Source organism: Pleurodeles waltl, chromosome 8, assembly GCF_031143425.1.
Source record: "Pleurodeles waltl isolate 20211129_DDA chromosome 8, aPleWal1.hap1.20221129, whole genome shotgun sequence".
NCBI classification, from domain to species: domain Eukaryota; kingdom Metazoa; phylum Chordata; class Amphibia; order Caudata; family Salamandridae; genus Pleurodeles; species Pleurodeles waltl.
Window position 1 is genome coordinate 532,641,454 of NC_090447.1, and position 23,637 is coordinate 532,665,090.

A 23,637-nucleotide genomic window follows, 5' to 3' on the forward strand; every position below is an offset into this window, starting at 1 on the left:
GCTCATTAAAAAGGCAGCGAGGGCCTCTTTGAATTTGAGCAAGGGCTCAGAAGTGGTGGCCCAGGCTGCAAGATTTCTGTAAAGACATTTTTCTTAACCTCAGTGGAGGGTAATTGTAGGTCCAAGACCTATAGTTCACATCAATTTACCACAGCCAGTGAAGCTCTGTCTTCTAATGGGGATCCAAATAGCAACTTCAACCCTGTATCAGGGGAAGTATTCGGTCCACTGGCCAAACGTTCATTAACATAATGAGGGGGCAAATCATCCCCTTCTCCACTATCATCATCACTGGGTGGTGGCAAGGTTTGGTCAGAATCTGAACTGAAATATAATGAAGGCTCTGAAAGCGTATCCTCTCTAGCACAGTCATAGGACTGGAATCAGGCTGTATGGTGACCGGTGGCGCTTTAGTAATATTGCATCACAACATCAGTTCGGATTGTGCTAAAGTCAGTTCAAGGTCAGAAATTGAGACCAGATCCTTCATTGGTAGCAGCATCAATGAGTAAGGGATCGATGTAGGCTGTGGCACCAGAGTGGAAGTCTGTATCATAGCCAGTATGGGACCTGGTGACAGGTCCAAGGGGGACAGTCAGCGATCAGAACAGATCCACTGACAGTAACCCAGCTGACGATCTACTGTAGATCTTCAGAGCAGAAAGGAGCCCCAGAGGGAGCCGGAAGAGTGCCAAATATCTGCAACAGGGCCTCCTTGAAGACTTTGATCTGTTGCAACATCATCAATTGCCCGGGGAATTCAAGGTGCACCAGGACCAACTGAGGAATCTACTCCACAACTGGAGATCTACAGGGAGACCGAGTGACACTGTGACTCCCTTGATCCTTATCTTTAGATGGGGTCCGGTCTTCACCTTCTTGCGCTTTTGTTTGTAATTCTACCTATCAAGGATTTCAACCACAAAGTTTATCTTTCGCAAGAGCGACCTGCCATGAATTGGAACAGGACTTACACAAGGTTAGCAACTTCTTTCTTGTATTTGGCAACATACAGCTTTACTTCTTGGACCAGGATTACCTTTGGGTGGATGTGGGTGCACTTGTTGAATGACTTAACAAGTTGTGCCTCAAGCCCAAACACTAGAGACATACCTTGTGTAGAGACAGACCAACATCTATTTCCAACAGTGTCATCATTGTATCAAACCTGTAGTTTTAGGAGGGGACATTATTCTCTAGCACATTGAATTTTCTGGTTTAGAAGTTGTTGAGAGACTAGCAAAATTTGGAGCAGAGCTAAGTGTCAATGTTGAAATGCAACTGGCATCAGCTTGCCAGGGTAGCACACACAAGCCACTCTGCTCTGTCATTTCTCAGCTGGAAGAATGAAGCCAGTGTGGAGCCTCACTTCATCACCTAGCGATGTAGGGTGACATTTGCTTAATAGCTTCTGGATTCATTCTGATACCTGGGGAATATTCTAAAGATGATGAATCTGTGGATATAAGAATCCATCAGAAAAAATATATTGTTACATATTTTGAAAATTGTTTATTGTTCCTTGTTTTTGTTTATCTGTTGAACAAATATTAGACTTAGCAGAGCTGACAGTCTGGCTCTGCAATTTGAAGAGACTCACAGCATGGTCAGGTCATACATAGTACTTACGGATTGATGATTTGTGGTATGCCATTTAGGGCAAACAGGCGATCCAATGTCTGTCTCTTACAGTGTGTAGGAGATAGCAAAAACTAATTGAGCTGAAGTTCCACTAAAACATCCCACATGTTAAAAGCATCACATGTTAAAGTACTCCACAATGATTTTCCCAGTTGTGAGAGTCAACAGTACTAACATATTAAGGATATCTGGTTCAAACCAAGAGGACTATTAGGGTAGCCTTGAAGACATGACCACGACCATTGTACATGAGTAATTTAAGCACCTCTGACCGTAAGGCTCTCTTTATGAGTTCACTTTATATTCCAATAAAGGCATTTACGGATCACATTGGTATTGAGAACTCACAGGAACACAGGCTATACGTTGCTTTATTCGGAGATTGAACCTGCGTACGTAGCTGTAATCTCAAGGTACATTTCCGGCAAAAAACAAGGAATTACAAGGGGAATTGGATTTTGAATTACATACTCACCTAATAATTACTCATTTTTAAAGTGACCCCGGTTTTTAAGGTTAAAAGGCCAGCTAACTTCACTAACAATGGAGTACCTGTAACTCTTAGGGGCAGAGTAACTAGAAAGTATACTGAGCCACTTGCAACAGGGAACCACTTGTAACAAGGAATTACATGCTCTAAGGAATCATATGTGAACAAGAGTTGTTTTCATACTTGTGTCACAACCCTTTTTCAGTGGGCCCCGGGGTACGCAGGGGCTACTGGACCTAAGGTGGTGGTTGAAACCTTCAGCTCCTGATGTCCCAAGGCCTGACCTGGTATGGATTCTGAGAAACTGTGACAAGTACCCCTTCTGCACTTGACTCTTAGTGGTAGTTGTGTATGAGCAATCAAAGACCACCTCAGAGGGGAAGTAAAGATACAGGTAACTGAACACGATTCATAAATCAAAATGCACACAGTACTATCAATAAATCAATATCCAGTCAAATATTTGCTTTTATAAAAAAATAAAATGTTAAGTATTTTATTTCTAACTCAACACATGCAATGGGATAACATTCATAAGCATTAACACAATCCATGTGATTTTGGGGTTCTAGTGTCTGTCAGGCAAATCCCAGTCCCACCCACTGTCGAGTAATGTGGTCGTTGTTATTCCCCATGCACTCATGGCCGCATCCCACGAATACTCACTAGTAAGCTGCATTCAAGAGTCCCCCATTGACTTTTAGAATTTAGTCAAAAGTGTCTATGGTACTGCAGCACCTTCCGCAGCGAATCCCCTGAGGCCCCAGAAGACCAGTTAAAGTCTAACCCACTCCTGCAGCACGGAAGTGCTCGACATTGCAGCAGATACCCTGAGCGAGGGAGCTTGTGAAATCAGAGAATTTGGTCTGCTTATGGAATATGTGGCAACACCCGGCAGGTAGGGGCTCACTCCCCTAAGCGGCACTGCCGGCTCTCCCCAGTGATAGGAGCAGCTTCCAGCTTGAGAAGATGCTGAAAATCAATTTCTCTCCTGGGGGCATGGAATTTGATCCTTTGGCTTCAGACTGGAGCCGAGTGAGGTAGCAACGTCCTCCTCTGCATCCTTCTGGTTCTCGTGGGTCAGTCAGAGCAGATCTCGTTGTGCAGGCTCGGCCCGCTAGTCACAGCCTCATTCTAGTCCCAGATGACAGCATAAAGTATTTGACAACTTAGTACCAGCAGCCCCTCCTGGCATACGGGGTTCCCCTAGACCCTGGGACTCAACACAGACCCCTAAAGTGCAATCAGCCACACCAAGGTGGCTCCTTCTGGCATCTAGGGTCTCAGCTCAGGCATTCACGAGTCCCAGCATGCAGGTCACACAATTATTTTAATGGTGGCCCCCCTCTGGCATAGGGGGTCACCGCCACAAGTCATTACAGGCTTGGCACTCCTTGCACTGTGCTCAATGTACTGCTCAGTCTACAGTGGCACTCTCTTGGCATATGGAGGTTGCTGTAAACAATTCTGACCCTGGGCTATAACTCAATTAGGACCGAGATCCCTCTAATACAATCCTCTTCCTCACATTGGTCAGACACATGTGTTGGCAAGCAGGCAGGCGTTGGTGCTCCAGGGTAGGTGATCTTGTTTTCCCTTGGTGATGTGCTCCACCCCCCAGGGAGATTAGCAGGGCTTGGCCCCCAGTCCTGGTCACAGGCAGAAGTCTTGTAGAGCTTCCCTTTCTCACACAGCATGTCTGGCTGCTTTGAAGATGACACATTTTGGGATCTCAACCTGTCCTTCTTATAGTCTTTTTCCAAAAACCAATTGTAACTGAGGGTCTGAGTCTTTGAAGTTTTAATTTTAGGGTTTTTCTTCTTTTGAAGTGTACCTTTTTCTTCTCTTCTTCCCTCTTGAAAAGCTGTCTGTCACAGCAGGAAAGACTTCAAAGACAACAGACTCACAACACAGTTCATGGGAGTGACCAGAGTCCTCACCTGAATGTCAGCCACAGTGATATGTGCATCAAAAGGTTAATCCTATGCTCCCAGCCTTACTGTTTATGATTTCCTTATCAGTCCTACCTCTTTCCTGAGATGTTTCCAGGGCCCTTCCGTGAGATCTATCATTGAATCAAAGAGCACCCATTTGAAGTGTAAAGGAGGAGTCTCTTCCTCCAGAGTATATCACACCCAGCTCACAGGAAAGCAGCAATACACAAATCTGTCTGGGGGGATTTCTATCCTCCTCATGTCTTCGCCAGGCAGGTCAGGGCTTCCAAAATGGATTCCAGTGTCCTTCGTGTAATGTACCAAAGAAGGCACACTAGCATTCAGTGTACTTTAACAGCACACACTCTCAAGTACTGCTTCCTTCATGCATTGTGCGCACTGCTCAGTACTGTAGCTTTTCTGTATTGTACCAGGATCTGCTATTTGTAAATACACACACTCACAATATGCGCTACACAACACTTCACATGTTATACTTCTCCCAAGCACGTATACACCCAGTACATGCTTTCCCTGTGCACACACTGCACAGTCCTACATCCCTAAAGTAATGTATTCCTCGCAGGCATAAATAGGCCCAGTGCATGCACTACCCAGACATATACTGCTCTAACCCTGTACTGTACCCTTCCCAGGCACAAATAAATCCAGCTCAGATTCACTGCTCCTGCACTACGCAGCACTCTACATCTGCCTGATGTGGGCCAAGGGTGAGATAAGTACACAGAAATTGAACTTTAAAATGGTGAGTGAGACTGTAGGCCTCATTCCAGTGACACAGGGTAAAAAGGACCTGTTCACTACACGGTATGCTGCCACCACTGCGCTCATGCTACTTAACTCTTGGTGAAGGTAGAAGCCTTCCACCTGTATGCAGGTAGTGCTTTGGGCACACCTTCCGGTCCAACAAGACTGCAATCTATGAGACAGGCCTATGTCATGGCGCACACGCTTGATCTGTGTTTGCCTATGACAAATAAAAATCAGCATTAGGGATCCAGACAACAGTACTGTTTGGCACTCAAGGCAGGGGTACATATCTCTTACCATGCAGAGGACTTTTCTGTCAAAAAACTTACATGGTATTCTTCTGGATAATAGCAAATATGCCTTCTGAATTCACCATCACCTGAAATGGTTCTACAGTCTACAAAGTTCCACAGTATGTGTGTGACTACCACACATGCCCCGGTTAGTGCACCCCAACCCCGAGACGGACAACAAGGCATGGCTTTTATAACCAAATTGTCTTCTGCTTCAATTATCCTCAAGTGTTTGTAACAAACAAGTCTGACTGATAGGTATATATTCAGTTAATGCCCCAACAGAGCCATTAAGCAGATAACTAATATCACACTATCCACTTTACAATGTATGTCAAGGAGTGTACCTCCAGGCATTACCTCTAAAGCTGTACTGCATCTCAGACATCAATGAAATGTCAATGGTGTCTACTGGGGCAGTCTACTCAATCTGCTGAGATTCTATACAGAATATTAGATGTTATACACTTTGGGATTGAATGGTTTTCGATCATTCCAACTATATACGAGGTAGCTGCACATATTTTGCCAGACCCTCCTAAATACCTAATAAGCAAGTCGAGACATCTAATTATCACCATGTCTTAATACCTGATGCTTCTGATATCACCTCATACCATTCCCCTGGGTCACCATAACAGCTGAAACTGCCTGACTTGTATTGTACTAAAACAGTTGTGATCTGATTTATGAAGAGTACTACTAGAACAGAAGTAGCTCCTGAGACGGTACCTGAAAAGCCTCCAGCAAGCTATGCTAACATACAGGCTCAGTTCAAAGGGAACACAAGTTTGCGTCATTGCACTTCTGCACTACTGAAGAAAGAGGGGCAGTGTGCAGACCCTTCTGCCAAGCTGTGTTTATTACATATAGCCTCAGCATCTCAGAGCTAATATTCTTTCATCTTATTCAACAGCCTCCATTTTAGCAATGTGCACACAGTTTCTCAATACAATAGTGGCTGTAGGTCTTCATTTAGGAACAGCCATAAATTCCCATGTTTCCTGGAGAATGTGGAACAGGGCTTCATCAACACTCATCCTCTCACTGCTGTGCTACCCCCAACCCCATGTTTTCCACTTCACATTGGCCACTGTGACCATTCCATTGCCAAACCCACCCCACCTTTCCTGAAGAAAGAGGAACAGGGATCCATCAAGACTCCTCCTCTGTCTTCTGAGAATTTTCTTGAGATAGCAGCGTGCAGTGTCTCGTACAAGACATTTCCACGCCACTCTTCCCGCTCGGTTCCACCCTGTATCTCCTGTAGGAAAGAAAAGTGAGACAGATGCCCCTAGAACCATTTTCAGCTCCACTCTTGCAGGGACACTGGGATGATGTACTTTGCCTTTGGAAAAGGGAAATATGGGGCATCACGTGAAAGGCAGCTTAAGAAATGAAAAAAAAAGTCAGTAAGAAATAAGACTGCTGCACAAACAAAACTCTTAATACAATAAAATACAATCAAACTCACACATGGTTTTTATGGGCTAATAACTCTACCACTGCTAATCCCTCACAAAACTATTGCTGTGGATACTACTTCTTGGGTAGCCACAGTCCCTACAAACTGGGCGCAGTAGATGAGGACAGAGTGAGAAATGACAAGAGTGGCCTTTAAAAAAAAAGTAAACAAACGACAAAGAAAAAGAAACACAAGCGTCATGCCTGTAAAGAACAGAGTGTTGCTACCTGTCCCATGCTCTCCAAATGCTCAACTCTGATTTTGGGATGCTAGATGGATGCGGATACACAGTTTTGACACTTTTTTGCTTTGGCTATTACTACAAAGTATCACCGCTCTGTCAGCCATCCTAACAAGTGCAACAGCTCTTATTTTAATTCATGAGCTGGAACTCCTTCAGGGAGCTGAAGCACTGATTCATTTAAATGGACCAACTGGACAAAGCCATCTGATTTCTAAAATGGTAGCCCAGCAGTAAACAGGTGGTGACCAGGTGATGAGATGGAGTCATTCAGTGACCGTGTATCTGAGTTAGACGCCAATGGGTAAAGGGGGAACGGGTGAAGAGTTACATAGCGAAATTTGCTGACAATCCATTGCCTTCGAAAAGTGGTTGAGCTGGGACAAAGGCAGGACAGTTATATGTCAGTCTGTGACTTTTATAGGGACAGGACAGTGTTAATAACAGCTGATAAGAAACTGGCATGAGACTGGAACACGGGGAGCAGCAAGTGCTACCTCTGATGCTGCAGAGGATATTTATCTTCGTATAAACCAAAGTATATTTATCACAGAAAACAAACCGGGAATATTTTATTTTCATTTGCTGAAATAACAAAGCAAGTAATAGGCCATTTAATAACGTCAAAGCGTTTAGCAATGTTTTCACAAACATAGCATGTTCTATTTTAGCATCTAGCTCATTTCAAATAAAGGCAGGCAATGCTGAATTCTTATGAGTAGGACAAAAAGCTATTGCTTACTGAATTAATCTTTCGTTTGCATAACACGTCCTACAACTTTTATATTGGGTCGAGAAAAAGAAGGTTCTTTTTTCCAAATATAACCATGATCTATTGAGCAAAGAAAAATGCAGGATCCCCGATACAGATATTCGAATAACTTGTACCGTCGGTGTAAATAATGGAGGCATTTTTAGTAGAACAATCCTGGAGTGCCAGCAGGAGTGCTTAAACTATGTGTTAAGGATCTTAATTAGCTCAAAAGTGGCTATGATTATCACGCCTCAAAGCACTTACTTGTGGCTAACATGTCGAGCAGCAACAGTCAGACCATAAAGGAAAGCATTCGACTCCACATAATTATCACTTTCCTCTTTACATTTATGCACTTCCTTAGACACAACTTAAATATCCATGTGTGTTAGACTGAAGTACCCCAGCAATTACTGTAGATCTGTCTGCTTTTCAATTACAGCACAGCGCCCCTGCGGTAGCCTTTGGGACGCAATTGCAACTGATACCAGCATTTACAAAAGCAATAGGTTTTACCTTTCTGAGCTCTCTCTGCAAAGTCAAGCAACTGTCAAAGATCTATGTATCCTAGGGTTCGTCGGGGGGCTGATTGGAGATGTACACCAGCATAAACATTACATGTGTTTACCATATGCAGAGGTTGGCATTGTAACGGTTGTCTGTGCCATGGAACCCCGCAATATGTCACAAATACACAATAATACCACCACCACAATTAATCTTCCATGGATGCCTACGATATTTCAAGAATATTGGCATTGTGGTGCCAGTGTGTCCTGTAGGCCACAGATAAGCAGCAATGCACGGTGAATGCGCACAATATGAATTACTCTACACAACCAGGACGACCATCATCCCATGGGTGAGCAAAATGTGTCCACAGTAGCCACCATTCTGTCAGGACTAGCATTTTGCCAGGCAGCCACAATCATACCCTGGCTGCCTCAGTGCCTAATTTGAGCCGGAGGTTTCTGATACGCGGTACCAGCACTTATTTTGAGGGTCTGCAGTTAGTTTTTCTGACTCAAGCATTTACTGCAAGCAAAAGACACAGATGAGAAACACGGAGGAAGAGAAAAACGAAAACGCGTCACAAAGGGAGAAAGCAGAAAGCTGCAAGAGTGAGCTATGGGTGCGGGGAGTGGCTGTAAATTGATTAAAGAGGTCTGAGATGGATTCAAGATTATACTGCCTCAGTATCCCATGCTCTCACATTTAATTGCAGCAGCCGCATGTTTCAGAGGAGAACTCTGCGCACCGGCACGTTTTTATTGACAAATTAAGCACTGGGATGCCTACAACATATGCAATGAGCTATGATAATTACACCAGGGCCAGCATTTTAGCGGGTGTGGGAATCCCACCATTTTACGAGGGCTATCATATTCCCAGGGGTGGGCAATAACCATCCTCTCAGCTATGCCTACAAGCTGTTAAAAATTACCTCCATTGTCCCAGGACTAGGATATTCAGGATGTGAATGTGCAACATGCCAGGGATGCCCAAATGTTTCAAAGAATCTGCATTACTGAGTCAAGGCCAGCGTCTTCCCATAAGTGGCCATCATGCCATGTATTCCTACATCAGTGGTGTGGAATATAATAAAATATACAGCTGTCCATGGAACAGGTTGCTTCATAAATCTGCTTGTCCTGGAAAAAAATCCACTTGTCCCTTTGGTGCCACAAAGTACTGCAACAAATTATGGCAGCACCTTCATTATATAAGAGCTCTGACTGTAGTGGTAACCAATAGTTCCAGGGTTGGCCTGCCCTTTTGAGTCTGTACAAACCTAGTAACTTGCATGGTTTAGGTGGTTTTCACCAGCTTTTCTCCAATCTTTTCCCATACGGAGAAAGGTTAGAAATGTACTCCTAACAAGGGCAGAAGTAAAATTTCTTCAATGGTTGGAAGGAAAGTGAACTTGTAAACGCTCAACAGATTTTCGCATGAGCAAATCTACACTTGCATATTTGCTTGTGCTAAAATGCAGTTCACAAATATTTTCTAGGAGTAATATTTTCCTGGCCTACTTCTATAAATTCTTGAGAAATTCTTGATACTTGAGAAGCTGTAAATCTGCACTAATCCAAGGATGTTAGACATAACAGCCTTATGGGTGGTCTTCCCCCAAACATTCTGCCTGCTTCCCTCACATTTTTCCTATTTCTTTTTATTGACCTTAGGACTCCAAGCACTTTAATACTGCTGACCAGTGCTAAAGTGCATGTGCTCTCTCCATAAAACATGGTTTGATTATTATTTACCTAATTGGTATATTTAATTTACTCATAAGTCCCTAGTGAAGTGCACTACATGTGCCCGGGGCCCGTAACTTAAATGCTACTAGACGGCATGCAGCACTGCGTACGCCACCCACTTAAGTACCACTTTAAAACATGTCCCAGGCCTCTCATTGCTGCCTGAATGCAGTGTTACACTGCCATGCTGACTTTCTATTTTAAAACACTTGCCAAGTATTAACTCCCCTTTTATTATATGTAAAAGTCACCCCTAATATGGGTCCTAGGTAGCCCACAGGTTAGGGTGCTATGTAATTAAAAGCAGGACACATACATTTAAGTTTTACATGCCCTGGTAGTTCGATTGTCACTGTGTATGTGTGTGTGTTGGGGGAGGAGGGGGAGGTGAGGGGGATGGGTGGTGACAGCTAAGCTTTTGCATTCCTCTAGACAGCCACACACAAAGGGAGCTAGGTGTGACTGATGGGCCATCCTGGGCAGGATGGGAGTGAGGAGTTGCCCGCAACTACCTGAATAGGCTGTGTCCTGACCCCACAAAAAGGACTGCATACTTCCCTGTAGTGCCTCTGGAGCCAGGGCAGGAAGGGATGGCCTCTGTGCACTTCAAAGCCCCTCTTTGAAGTCTCCCCACTACAAAGGCACCACAGGGTATAAGAACTGGACTTCTGATCCTACCAACTAAGCACAGTTATGGACTTGTGCATATTCTGCCAGGAAGGACTGCTGTGCTGCTACAAGGACTGCTGCTCTAGAAGAACTGCTTTCTTACTGTGCTGACCTGCTGCCCTCCTTGCCTGGATAAGAAGGACCGGACCCACAACACTTGAACCCAGAACCAGAGTGATTCCAAGGACTTGCTTCCGGTTCTTCTGAAGTCTCAGGAGTACAAAAGATGTCCAACCCATCGCCTACAGTACCTGGAATCTGCCATCGGAGAGTCTTGCCCTGCCAAGTGGTGCCAATCCTCTCCTGGTGTAGGAAAGTAGGATCTTTCTGAAATAGTTATCCCCACTTTTTGCCTGGTGTCAGTTTGTTTTGACTGTAGTACACTGGGATCCTGCTAACCAGGACCCCAGTGTCAGTGTTCGCTCCCCTAAAGTTAGTTGCCACATAACGTTTACACCCCACAACTGGCATACAGGTGTATCTCTGTAAGTCTCTAGTCCATGGTACTTAGGTAGCCAGGGCACTGGTACCCCAGGGGTCCCCAATGGGCTGCAGCATCTATTATACCACCCATGGGAGCCTATGCAATCTATGACTACAGGAAGGCCATTGCAGCCTGTGTGAAATGGTGCATGCATGTTTCTCTCCAGATATAAGGATTACCTTGTATCATGGTCACTGCAGTCTGACCCTATCAGTCACCCTTAAGGTAAACCCTTCAGGTCAAGGGCATGGTAGCTGGTTTTAAGTGTGAGAGTACCCTTGTATGAGAAGAGGTACCCCTACAAACCCCAGACTCCATTTCCTGGGCTTTGTAAGTCTGTGGAAACCATTTTAAGCTATGTAGTGTACAATGATCAACACGGGATGTCCAACTACATAATGGCTTCACTGAATCCAGGCATGTTTGGTATCAAACATGTTGGAATCATGCAACTACACCGACTCCAATGTTAGTTGCAGGATACCATGTACTCTGGGGGTTCCCTAGGTAATCCCCCATGTCTGCCTGTTAAACATTGCAGGGTCTGCATGCAAGCCTGTGCTGCTGCCGACCCCAGACACTGTTCTGCCCTCCTGCTGCTGAGCTTAATTCGGGCAGGGGAAGGTAGAACAATGGATTTCCTGTAGATCAGCAGTTCCCAACCTGTGGTCGGCAGCCCTGCAGGGATCCGTGACACCTTCCCAGGGGGATCCACAGGCCTGGGCCAGCAGGAAGGCACTTCCCCAGCTGGGGCCTATACACAGAAACACGTTTGTTTTTTAATATTTATTACTTCCTGTGTGCAGCAGTTTAAAAGCACTGCAAAGTTCCTTGAACATCCAGTAGCTTTCGGGCAAAAAATAAAAGTGTCAAGGTTACTTTGGGGATTAATGTACCTGCTGGAAGGAGATGGGAGTTTTGACTAGTAGAAGTTTTGGCTAATATGTCTGTTGTAAACGAGCATGTATCATGCAAAGAACAGTATTTTATGTGCATTGCACAGTGGGTTACTGCTTTAGTCACAGAGATCCTTTTGTTACCGTGGAGTTCATAAGTTACAATCGTAATATAGCACAGTAATTTATGAACTGCCATCAAAGAGCCACATGCAATCTGCATGGCACAAATTAGAAAGTGATGTCTTTTCACAGCGTTCATTATCCTTATGCAGCTAAAAAAGGTCTGCTTGCATAGAAATACATTCTTGTTATTGAAGTCAACGCTAACCACTGTGTTATGTTCTGAATCCTGAGTTTGCGCTTCTCCAGGGCCAGCACTCTTAGAAAATGTCTACCAGTGTGGATGACACGTGAATCCTACAATGTGTAGTCCCCTGTAAAGTGCTCCGACACCCTACATTGGGATGAGAGGTGCTATCGAACAAATGAATAACATGTGACAGAGAGGCTATGGAGAGATGGGAGGGCCTTATGGTTTTACTTTCTTTCCCCACCACATATTTATGTGAAAAAGCTCTCCCAGATTTTATGTACCTAAAGAATAAAAAAAGAAATTGCTTGAGAAATGTAGAATCGGACCGGAGGATTCAGCTTTCCTAAATAAAACCAAACATTGAAAAGTTAGTCGTTGAGATGCAGCGCCAATCTTCCCATTAAACTTTTTCAATTTTTGCATAGTTTTTTCAATCTCTGCTGTAGAGGAGAGGTGTTACTATCTCTCCTTTAGAAATAGGTGTCACTGGGCTAGGGTGGATGTGCTTTAAAGCGCCACCAAACTGTTTTGAAGAGCACATTTGGTGCCCTCCTTGCAAAACTGTTTTCCACCAATGCAGGAGCCCCAGGCTCTAGCTCCGGCACGAAAACACACAAAGGACAGGGAAGTGACCACCCCCCTGTCCAGCTCCTCCCTCGGGGAGGTGCACAAAGCTCTGCCAAGTGGCCACTTTATTCTACCATCTTGGAAGTAAGATGAGCAGAGCCCCTGGTAGCATCTCACTGGTCAGTCCCTCAGAGTAGCGTCCCTGACCCTCTCTGATAGGTGGGTCACCGTAGTAGCTGTCGAACACCCTTCCTGGGTTACTTAAGGGCTTCCCTTAAGGTGGGACCCTACATTTGTCTGCAAGACACTTCTGCGACCTGGACACAGGACTCTGCTGCTGAACTTCCCAAGGAACCAAGAAAAGACTGCAAACAGTAGGAGGGCTCCTACTGCAACTTTGTCTCCGGGTATTTCAAGGACTCTGCAACGTGCGTGGATTTGGATTCTCCAGAGTCACAAGGACTCTGCCTGCACTTAAGACAGCAAGAAGGAATCTCCTTTGGAGTGAAGGAGTCACTCCCCTGCATCCACAGGCACCTCAATGTCGATGGCCGGTTTGTGGATCCTGCTGTCCCACGGACTGTCCAAGGCTCTACAAGATAGGTGGTGGTTCTGTGGCTCTCCAAAGGCCTAGCCTGTCTTCCTAGCAACTTGGAAGTCTGTGGTCCCTCTTTGGAGCTGCTGGGACAGAACCCCTGTGCACCACATCTGCTTGCTGTGGCCAAGACTTGTTGGATTTTCAGTCCGAAGACCTCCTAGCTCCAAGAAACCCCAGCCTCCAGCATCACACAGCTCCGAGAACAATGCCCTCCCTGCAGGTCCTGCTACGTGGGAATGCAGTTTCGCTGTGCTGCTGAGGCCTCCCCGCAACTCCCAGTGCCTGCTGTCAGAGTGTCCTCCTGGGGTCTCTGACGATTCCTGATGGCTCCCAAGCTTGTTGAGGGCTGGCCCTGACTTACCTACATAGGTGAGTCTCTTGGACCTTTCTGGTCCACAAATCCTGCAACACTACATGCATCACTTTCTTGCATTTGCCAAGGCTTGTGGGTATTCCTTCTGACCACTGACCCCTGTGCAATCTGACAACCGGCGCACAGCTTGTAGACAACTTCTGGGATCTTCCTTCATCACCAGGACTCTGCAGGTGCACTACCACGACAACCGTCCATCAGGAAAGCATCTTCAAGAAGGGTGGCCATTGCCCTCTGGGCATCTCAGAGTTGTCTGAACTCTGCCCCCTCTTTCCTTAGGTCCTCTTCATCCACAATCCACACCTGGGTTCCACCAACCTGGGTCACGACAGCAGCTGGACAGCTGAGGTCCCCACTGACTTCAAAGGGGGGTTCCGACACGACAGGGCTCTGTGGTGTAGGTACTCCATTTCTCTGAGTATTCACGGGTAGGTGCACTCTTAAACCTTCCTTGTCCAAACAGGTTTTATTGGGGTCCTCTGGGAGGGGTCCTAAAACTTTAAAACTCCAACTGTGACTTCCCTATGTTATCCAATGGACACCTGGCCCAGGGTAATATCTCTGCATACGGGTGCCTGGGGAATCCTAGCTACTTACCCTTTGGTGTTTTAGTGCTTTCCCGGTCCTGAAGGTCCTTGCGGGGTAGTCTTGGTTGGTTGTGACTTTAACATCCCATTTTTTTTTAGTATATGGTTTTGCCTTCCCAATGGGACGCATGTTATTTTATGTTCCTACTTACCTGTTTCTAAGTATACTTTAGTGTGTATACATCTCCGGTTAGGAGATATACCAAAGTTAGTTCAGTGCCTGTGTTTCAATAATAAAACATTATTTTTCCAAACCTGGTGTGGTTCTTTCTTGTGTGTACATCACTGACTGACCTGTGTGGTACTCGCAATTCCTTTACACCTTCCCTGATAAGCCTCAACTGTTCTCTACAGATACCCTTTGAGAGCTCTGGCAATCTGGAGCCACTTACACTATCACTAAGGGTTGCCTGGATTCAGTACAGGGCGCCACAATTATAGGTGTACACCATATACTGAGCCATCCTCCCACACCTGGACTCTTGGAAATGGATATAAAGTGCTGCTTTAGTCCCGAATCCATGCATTGAAACTGTTGCGCTGCTCAGAACCCGCACACCTTCATCGATGCCGAGGCATAGCCGCTGCTGTTGGATCGGGGACATCGCATCGATAACAACACAGCGCATCAGCTCCAGTTCCGATGCATCTTCGACTTTGCACGGCTCGGAAACGACACTTCACTTGCATCCCAAGAATCAATGGTGAAGCATCGCCTTCTTTGCTCCTGTCATCTTGTTCATGACCTACAATCATGCAAACGCGAACCAAGGTACTGTTTCAGCAGGCCAAGGCTGGGCCCTGAATCCAACTTGTCAGCCTGACTTTTCAAATTTGACTTGGCCCAAAGAAACCAGGTATGGGAGGGGGGGATTTGAGGGGAGGGTGATGGGGGTATTAGACCTACTGGTCCCAAGAGAAAAACAAACATGAAAACCTGTTGTCCGTGACTCCAAACAATATGTCCTGCATGTACATGCTGCCCATAATTGCCACTATTGTGTGGGCCATAATTGTATGAGGGATGGGCAATGGACATTGTCCCATGAATTCACACAAGTTGCCAAGAATTACCACCACTGTGCCAGGTCCAGCATTTGATCATGATGGTTAGTGGGCAAAAACCACCAAGAGACCACTCTGGTGTGCATGTATTCACAATCAGATGTGCAGACACAGACTGGAGTTCACACAGACACACATATACAGGTTTTGTTGGGGCAATATCGTCTAGCATCTCATACTAATTGCTTACCTTTCCAGCTCTTCCATGATACGGACCACCATAAGGTGGAAAACCCTGAAGAACAGCTATACACTGCTCCAAATCATCTTTCTTCTCTTGCGTCTCTCTCTCTCTCTAGAAATAACTCTCTTTCACATGCACTTATACAGAGCACCCTGCCAATCAGATTAATCTATCAAGTCTGTCCCAGGCAGACCCACTCAGGCAGTCCTATTAGCTCTCTACTTTTATGGGTCCCTACCTATTAATACATTCCCTCTACAATGTACCACAACCCTGTTACCAATAGGGCTATCGTGCATCAGGCTCTCAGTGTACTTTTAACAGCTCTTCTTCTAAGTATGCATTTAGGAAAAAACACTCCCATGGAGGACAAAAGAAGTGGTTCAAGGACATGCTGAAGGCCTCTGTAAAGTCCCACAAGAGTCACTGCCACCTGGAAAACCCTCGCACTGAACCATCCAGCATGGCATAGTCTTATCAGTCTTATTCACAAAGGCTGCCAAACCTCCAAGGTGAGGCGTACTGCAGAGCCTCAAAGAAACCATGAGCTGCGCAAGTCCAGAGTTGCCCGCACATCACCGGCAGTGTCATCACTTGTCTGCCCAACATGTGACAGGACAGTCCACTCCCGAATTGGGCTAGTCAGTCATCTTCGGACGCACAGTCCCCAATCAATGAAATGTCAAGGTCTTCATGAGCAATGATCCACAAACATCCTCCTTCACTTTCTTGATGTCGCAATAGCAGTAATTCACTTCCGTCCCAACCTTGATAGTTTACAATAGGAAATAAATAGAACAAAGGCCTTGACCTTAAAAGATATGAAGACCCCAATATCTGTCAATGAACATCCAAGATTCCAAATACAGTTCTTCTCAGGTTTCAGCTAGGGGGCGCACCCTAAGGGAAAAGCAGGCAGTATAACATATGCATTTTTTAGTTTAAACCATCCAACGTTAAGTAGCAGTGCTGACTAATCATAGACAATAACCAAGATAAATTAGTACGATATAACATAAAAATAATCATCTGCCTTCAAATTTTGTTGAAATTTCACAGTTCACATTTTTAATTAATTAATAGGTGTCCCATTATTGATAAAGCACTCAAACAGCCTATAGTGTTAGTCTTTTTTCCTTAGGGCTTTTAGGTGGATATGGAATGGACTTCTGGAGCTTCTCCGCATTCTTCTTGGACTCCACTGGCTATTCACTTTTTCTTGATCTTATTAGCTCTTTTCTTCTCATCACGTTTCCATAGCTAGGTTGGGAGTATAGGCACATCCCTGCCTTGTGTGCAAACAACTTAAGTACCTCCCAATTTTACGTCCAAGATGTGCAGAATGTATGGATTTTTCTGCTTTCACATAATCTTAAGGAATGAGCCTCAGAAATCCATGCAACTCATAGATTTCTAGGGTTGCTCATACTCCCTAAAATTAAATCCTGTTGCCAATTACCCAGACTGCAATGCAGTCAAGCCACAGGAGTATGAACGTCTGAAATGTGCATCTGATCATTTAGCCTTTCTTCTGTGCCCCTGAAAAAATTGTGTATTTGGGGGGACTTCTTTGCAATATCTTTAGATTTAGGACCAGAGCAATTTGTGCAAATAGTATGGGGAACTCCAATTAGAATGTTTCAAACCTTGCATCTACTGTCTGAGCCTCCATGTTTCCATTACAACCGAAAATGTGCAACTCTGGAACACCTGCCATAAGAACAGATTATCCGTAGTCGTGAGTTTCCGGGTCTTTGATTTCATGTGCGCTAGGCACCTTGTGGTCTTGGGTGAACTCTAGACAGGAACGACGTAGCCTGATGGGAGGTGCTAAGGTGTGGTTATGAAAGTTATGAAACTATGCTTGCAGAGCGTGATAGTATGTTGAAGAATAAAGACATCTGCTACAGAGCTCCGTGTGTGGCTCATTCATTTGCATGCTCTCATGCTGGGGAAGACGCTACAACTGGCGACGAGTAGGGGATACATGCCCGAAGAAACAAAGCTGCTCTCCCTAAGAGTTTGCAAAGTTGCTGCACACTGTTTCTGCATGCCACATGATCCCCAAATGATGCAAAGCAGCCTGCAATTGGCGTATGTTGTGTCAAAGCCCTACTCCTGCCCATACACAGCCACTGAAGAAGCTGAAGGCCCTGCAGAAGAGCACATTCAAAAAGCCCACGAAAAGCTGCAGGTAAGGCTGAAGAACCAGTTACTTACCTTTGGTAACGCTTTATCTGGTAGAGACAATATCTAGTTGCAGATTCCTTACCTCAGAATTACTCCCAGGTGTCGGTCTGGATCTGGAGATTTTTCTCAAGCAGTACCCCTGTGCGCTATTCAGTGGCATCAATCAGATCTGCTTCTGTCTTTGGCATCATCCGCGCTGCAAATGACATCACGAGTCCTACATAGGCACCACCTCTTTGCACTGAAGTCTGTTTCTTTTCACAACTTTCCATGCTAGAAGCACCGAGTCATGAAGGTCACTGACTCAACTGTCGCTGCTCAATCTCCATGCAAGAATTAAGAGACTGGACCGGTTCAGATGGAGTGCCCTGCCCTGCTGAAGCAACAGAAGATCCTCCCGAAGGGACAGTCTGATCAAAGGATCAATGGCCACGCTAAGTAGATCAGGATACCAGACTTTTCGTGCCCAGTCCGGAGCCACAAGGATTACTTGGGCCCGGTCATTCTTGATCTTTCTGAGAACTCTAGACAGAAGTGGTATGGGCACAAAGGCATACAGGAGGCCTGAGTTCCACCTGAAACAATAAGCGTTGCTGAGCGACTGCCGCCTTGGAAAGTCCAACATGCAATACTGTTGACATTGCACCTTCTCGGAGGAGGCGAACAGATCTAACCAAGGCTCTCCCCACTGCTGTAACAGACCTTGCACCACCTCTGGAAAAAGACACCATTTGTTATGGACTAAGCATTGTCAGATGAGTTTGTCTACTCTGGTGTTGAGAGAGACCGCCAGATGTTATACGTACAGGGAAATGCCCTTACGGTCCAGCAACGTCCAGAGGTGCAGAGCCTACTGGCAAAGGGTCCACGACCCCACCTACCCTGCTTCTTGCAATACCACATGGAGATGGTATTATCTGGGAACACCTGCACAACCTTCCCTTTGATAGAGGGAAGAAATGCTTTCAATGCCAGTCTGATTGCATGGAGCTCCAAGAGCTTGATGTGGAGTCCCGACTCTGCCGGAGACCAGACGCCTCTGATTTCTGCTTCCCCCAGATAGCCACCCCATCCCAGGAGTGACCCATCTGTCACTACTGTTAGATCTGATTGGGGAAGGGAGAGGGATCTGCCCCCGACTCAATTGCAGTTGTTAACCACCACTGCAGATCTTACGCAGATCGCTCTCTCTGAGAACTTGACCATGTCAGAGAGATTCACCTGATGATGTACCCACTGGAGCTTCAGGTCCCTCTGCAGAGCCTGCATATGCAATCTGGCATTAGTCACCAGCAGGATGCAGGAGGCCATGAGGCCCAGCAGTCATTCTCACCGAAATCCAGGATAGAGGCTGAATATTGGTATCATAGCCTGAATATCCTGGACTACGCCGCTCAGAAGGATAACTTCTAAAATGCACTGTGTCCAGAACAGCTACTATGAAAGAGAGCATCTGAGAGGGAGTCAGGTGTGACTTCGGTACGTTTATAGTGAACCCCAGCAAATGCAGGAGATCCGGTGTATTCTGGAGGTGGGAGATGAAAGTTAGGGCGAGCTCTGTTCAACAGCCAGTCTACGAGCTAGGGGAAGTAGGAAACCCCTAATCTGCGCAGATGAGCTGCGGACACCGCCATCACCTTGGTGAACACCGCATCACCTTGGTGAACACCGCCATCACCTTGGTGAACACCCGAGGGGCACAGATAAGGCCAAAGAGGAGCAGAGTGAACTGAAAGTGCTCCTGGCCTACAGTCAACCACAAGTAACGTCTGTGGGCAGGCAGGACTGCAATATGGAAACAAGCATCCTGCAAGTCCAACACTACCATCCAGTCTCCTGAGTTCATAGCAGAAAGAGCCTGAGCCAGAGTGAGCATTTTGAACTTCTCCTTCCTGAGGAAGAGATTGATGGGGCAAAGATCTAGGATAGGGAGGAGGCCCTTGTCCTTTTTGGGTACCAGAAAGTACAGGGAATAGCAACCACAACCTACTTCTGGCACAGGAACCCTCTTTAAGGTCCCCCTGATCAAGAGAGCCATGCCTTCCTCTCAGAGAAGTGCCGAGTGATCCTCCATCATCCGAACGTAGGATGGTGGCATTGTCGCGTAGGTTCTCAGTATCCTAATGAGACTACTGGATCTGGCCGGCAAAATCACCTGTACTGAGGGAGACTGAGTCTGAACCCGCACCATGTGACGCCTGTCTATCTAATCTGGGTTTTGTTCCAGCTAACTGGCAGTACCTCATCTCCACCCAAGAGCAGGGATTATTGGGCAACCGGGTGCATGACACAAATTACTCCTCAGGGGAATCGTGGTCACTCATATCCCATCCGTTTTTCTCAGCTACATTAGTCTCACATATGCAAGGACAATCAGAGGCAGAGTAGAGTTCAATAAGGTTTTATTGAAGTAACTGCATCTCAGATAATAAAGCATGAATTGCAATAACTAGGATGATGAAGCACAATAGGATTAAGATTGTGACAAGGAGAGTAAAACACCAAAAATAACACTACCAAGTTGTCACTACGGTTTTTAAGAATAGTTCCTACCTAGGCTATGTTAGAGCACAGCATGTTAAGCTCTAATTCTGCCCTTCAGGTTCCCCCTGGGAAGACATCATCCCTCATACCTGAGCAAGAGGCCTGTAGTTTACATAAGCAACTGCAGCTAAGCACTCAGCAATCAGCATACAGTCGTGGTCATCTGGCTGGAATCTCCCTCTAACGTACATGGGTCAAAGTAGTGTTTTTATAATAAAACAGCTGATGTGCCAAGAAAGGATCCCCATGTAAGAGTGTGTATGTTTCTGTGAACATTGAAGAACCAGCGTACCACTTTTGCCGGCAACATATCTTACTGCAGCCTTGAGAAAAGCACAGCGGGAAAGAAATGTCTTGTTTAAGAACGCAGTGCTGACCTAGGCTAAGAGCATCTAGATAGAGAAAATAAAACAAGACAGCAGATGTAGCTATTGTTAAAATAATAAAAACGAAGCTGAATAAAATATATCTTGGTTAAAGTGCACAGCGGCAGGCCAAGTATGCTAAAATAACATGTATAAAGCTTATAGCTGAAATGGCTTGACAAAAGCATGGATGGACGGCTAGACTTGAAGAGGAGGGAGAAGCTCCTTTGGACTATCTGCAAAACCCACTCATCTGAAGCGATGGATTGCCAGCAGAGCAGGTGATGGTGGACCCTGACTCCAACAGGTCTCTGGTGGGGAAGTCAGATTAGGAAGGTTTGGAGGCAGCTGCAGAGGCGGAGGAGAGGGAGGCAGTGGACTGGCTGGACCGCTCACTCTCTGATCCACGAGGGCAATAGATCCCAGGTCCACAGCCATGCAGAGGCTGGGCAGCATGCACGGCACAGTGGTTGGACGAGAATAGACATGGGTGGGTGAAAGGGGTAAAAGCAGACTGAGGGGGTCAGCGGTCTGCCGCGAGGCCCAAGGACCTGGCCGTAGAATGAGAATCTTTGAAGCACTTGAGCGCCGAGTCTGCTTTTTCTCTGAAGAGATGGTTGCCATCAAAGGGCATGTCCATAAGGTTGGCTTGGATATCCCTGAAAAGCTAGGCGTCCTCAAACAGCCGTGGCACCTTAGGGCCACTGTCGAGGCAACCGTTCTGTCGAGTGAGTCGGCCGTGTCCAGTCCACATCGGATTGTGAACTTTGCTGCAACTTTCCAATCAGGAACTGCTTGGGGAAAAGTACAGGTCCCTGGCCTCCTCCTGGACCTGTGGCAGCAGTTGCGCAACCGTATCCCACAGCGTGTAGAAATAATGGCCCAAAAGGCACGTGGTGTTCACGAACCGCAATGCCAGGCTGGTCAAAGAAAACATCTTCTTCCCAAGTGTGTCCAGCCTCATGAATTCCATATCCAGGAATACGGAAAGGAATGTGCCATTGGAAGTAGAGGCTTGGATGACAAAGCTCTCAGGGGTGGGATGTTGCCTATGGAAACTTGGCTCACCCAGAGTAAGGCAATGGTGGTGGGCAATTGTCCTATTCACAGGACCCCTGTGCTGGGTTTTGACCAGGTACCCAGTAGGACATCAGTAACGGCTTCACTGAAGGGGAGGACAGGGATTAAGAGGATGAAACTCCAGGTCAAAGCACCTTTGTCAGGAGGTTAGTCGTGACTGCCACCAAGGGCAACTCAAGGACCAGGACCTCACCACCATAGAGTATGACGCTCCCTCCTCCATAGCCACGGTAGAGGAAAAAAGCATGCCAACATCTGGAGAGGTGTCCAGACCACTGGCTTCACCCAAGTTTATACGCCAGTACATAGATTCTTGGAGCTGGGATTCCAAAGGATTCAGAGCCATTCCTATTCCTCATTGTAACCTAGCCCATAGGAATAAGGCTCAGGATCTGACATAGGGGGCAAGGCAGCTGTTGGCATCTAAGTCAGTGTCGTACGATGCCAATATAGCTCCATGTCAGAGTCAGCGGCATGGGCGCATCATGACAGGCATGGGGGAAGGTCGAGGTGGTACGACCAACGCCGTTCTGGATTCAAGCATGGATCCTTGGGTGCCCCTCGGAGCCGAGGCCGAAGCTGCCAGCACAGAACCCTAAGGGGTCCCTTCTGACTCTGGGGAGCCCAAAGGTGCACCAGGGGTGTCGGACTGCTAAATAATTAGGTGAATGGCCTCATAGAACTCTTTAAATTGGTCAGGGGTCACCACGACTCCCATAAACTCAGGGAGGTGTGGAGTTGGCCCCGACGCAAGCTCTGCATAGGGAGGCTTAGATCGACGATGCTCCTTCCTCTCATCGGTCGATGGACGAGGTGAAGTCGAAGAATGTTTCGCCTTCTGTTTATGCCTCCACTTACCTGATCGTCCCGAGGACTTGGAGTGGGATGACTCCGCGACCAATCCTGAGATTCTCAACCAGGACTGCGACTTGCGCGAAGCCGTGTGTCGGGCCGCCATTTGCTTCAGGGACCTCAAAGCCTTCAGATGCATGGCCTGACACTCGGAGCACAACTTCGGGTCATGATTGCGCTCCAGGCACCAAAGGCACACGAGGTGCAGATCCATCACAGACATCGCCCTATGACAGGACCCGCAGAGCTTGAAACCGGCCTTCCTTGAAGAAATCCCTCGATGCAACAGGTTTTAAATAACTCAAAAAACTTGACTGTAGCTCTTTCTTCTTATCAGCACTGGTTGGTATAGAAAGAAAAGAACTGAAGTCAGCGTGCCAAGGTGGCGCCTATATAAGACCTGTGATGTCATATCTGGCATGGACAATGCCTACAACGGACGCAGAGCCGATCAACACCACTTAATGACACGCAGAGTTACTGCTCGAGCAGAATCTCGTGATCGAGACTGACACCTGGGGGAAATTCTATGGTAAGGAATCTGCAACTAGATGACTATCAGATAAAAGAGGTTCTGTCAGACTTTTCTAAGGTGGTCTCACTTTAGCTGCTCATGCACCTTTCAAAGATAGTTTTGTGCTATAAGAGTAAGAGTCCAAATGGTGCAGCAAGGTAAATGGTTATTGCTGACATCTCGTGCCACCAATGGGTGCATATGTGAATTCCTGTAAGGTCAATTGAGGTAATCATGTTTCTGAGGCAAATATATTGAGTACCAATAAACTGTTTAATAAAGCACCTGCATTATAAACAGCAGACACCACCTCAGAGAGTAGAACAGAGATACAAACAATGCATTATTACGGTTGAGTTAGCTAAGCAACTTTGATAGTGTTAATGGTAATATACACAGTTATGTTGAAGCATGAAGATGCAAAGTAGTGCTTGACCTCCCCGACTCCGTGCAAAGTCTTTGTTTCATCGTTTTCAAAGGTACTCTACTTGGGGGTCCATGCG

The 23,637-nt window shown here is 46.2% G+C and overlaps 1 protein-coding gene across 1 annotated transcript in view; it reads right to left on the minus strand.

Moving 5' to 3' along the window:
• Nucleotides 1–23,637, minus strand: part of UGGT2 (UDP-glucose glycoprotein glucosyltransferase 2) — a 1,372,316-nt gene that overhangs the window by 464,815 nt on the left and 883,864 nt on the right. The gene's annotated exons all lie outside the window — the stretch shown is intronic.